Here is a 2,045-nt window from a genome sequence, read left to right on the forward strand (position 1 = left end):
AAGTCTGAACAGCCACGGTTCTTCATGAACATTGTCAATAGTGGGTGTAGCCACCCTGGTTGATCGAGCACTTGGTACAGCGTCGACGCATGGGCAGGGCATGCCTTCGGAGAACTTGTTGCGGCAGGTTCTGCACTCCTGGAGGAGGTAGCCCAAAAGTTGTTAAAGGTTTTGTGCAGGAGGGTGGTTGTCCCTTATATGCCGGTCAATGTGATCCCAAACGGTCCCATCTGCTGCAGGAGAGGAACAGCAAGATTTCGTCCCTGTGCCTTGCCGCAGTCAAATTGCCCTGCTACTGGGGGGTCCGGTGGTGATCTGAGAAGCCTCCTCACACCAGAACGGACCCTCCACCGTAGGGTGCCACCTGCTGGATGCAGTCAAGGTGGAACCGGTCTTCTCGGCGCTTCCACTTCCAGACTTCGGCTCGCTCGTCTGGGTGTAGCAGGATGAATCTGGATTCGTCCGAGAAGACTGCCTGGTCCCACTGACGTCATGTCCACTGTGAAAGACGAGCGGACAACGCCTGGCCAGCTGCTTTATGGGGCGGCGTGTGCCTTGGGCGCCTGGCAGGGACACGAGAAGCGAACCTGGCTCTACGAAGGCGGTTCCTCACCGTCTCCTCGCGCTCGTGGAGATGGGCTGTCGTCATCTATAGTTGGCCCCTGATGCGGTTTGCAGTGGTGGTTCGTGACGTCACGGCCTGTCTGACGATAAACCGGTCGATCCTGTCGTTGGTCAAACGCGGCTATCCTGGACCTTCTGGTCGCTCGACATCGTTCTTGCAGCCTCCATATATGACTAATAGGGACACCCCAAGTCGACATGCAACGACTCGGAACGTGGAGCCATCTTGGAGCCAGGCAATAGGGCTCGTCTTCTGTTGACACCAGGCAGCGAGCGTCTTTTTACCATCGTGTTGTAATGAAACATGGTTGAAAAACGCCGAGGGTTGCAAGAGAGCAATATTCACAGCCAAGACATCTGTTTAGCACGTGAGCTCAGTTTTAGCCACCAGCCCCTATGCCAATGTTGGTGAGGCACAGAAATTTAGCCCATTTTTCATGCTTTTTGGCTGTGTTTTGGCATGCTCCGCGTCGTCACTGTCCTGTGAAGCTCGTGTAGGTAAATTTGCTGTACATGCAAACTGTGTCTAGTTGTCAGTGCGTGTGCCACGTTGGGTAGACTGAACTTAACTGGTTTGCCAGATATTGAAGTTTAGATTTGACAGGTGAAAACACAAGTTGTTCCTTGACTTTTTTAATGTGAGTTTAGTAACTTAGTAGTAGCTTTGTGTTTAAAGAACTCAGTAAAGTTAAGGACAACATCAACAAGAAAAGCTGGGCAGGGACGACTGAGTTGTATCAGCCCAGGAGAGAGCAATAACAATTAATTCCACACAAAGAATGCTTTCCTACAACTTGTATTCTCCGCAAGTGATGCAATTGATCTTTGCAACTTTTTTTTGTTTTGTTTAAGTGAAATGAAGAGATGCACATTGACACGATAATGGTCATTGAGTACAGGGAAAAAGTAATACAGACAGACAGAAACAACAGAGGGATAGTAAAGAAGTAGAACCTACCAGTGGCGGTCTTCAACTCCAACCACTCACTTGTTTGTTTTAGTAGTTTCAGAAAGAGTTTTACGGCACTCACAACTTCATTCGGTCATATATGTGCGCCTGAAACACAAGTTGGTTGCATTCACAACAGTTCACAGCAACGCTTGTTTTTGGACAATGTTTCGATTAAAATGTTAAAAATTCCCTGTAAAAATGTCATAGTAAATAACAGTAATTTACATTTAAAATTTAATCTAAAATAACAGTAGATCTATATAACATTCTTTTTTGTAAAGGCCAATGCCTCACTTGTGACTTTTTTAACTACATATGGTAGTGAGTGCAATACTGGGAAACTTAAAAAAACACTTCCGGCAGAGGAATTGAACCTCAGTCTCCTGCATGCAACAGCATTTCTGATGAAATTCCCAATCCTACAAATTTACAAAGATGTGCACCTAGGGGACCAAAAAGCAGAGTCATA

Source organism: Aplysia californica, unplaced genomic scaffold (assembly GCF_000002075.1).
Source record: "Aplysia californica isolate F4 #8 unplaced genomic scaffold, AplCal3.0 scaffold00027, whole genome shotgun sequence".
Lineage (NCBI taxonomy): Eukaryota > Metazoa > Mollusca > Gastropoda > Aplysiida > Aplysiidae > Aplysia > Aplysia californica.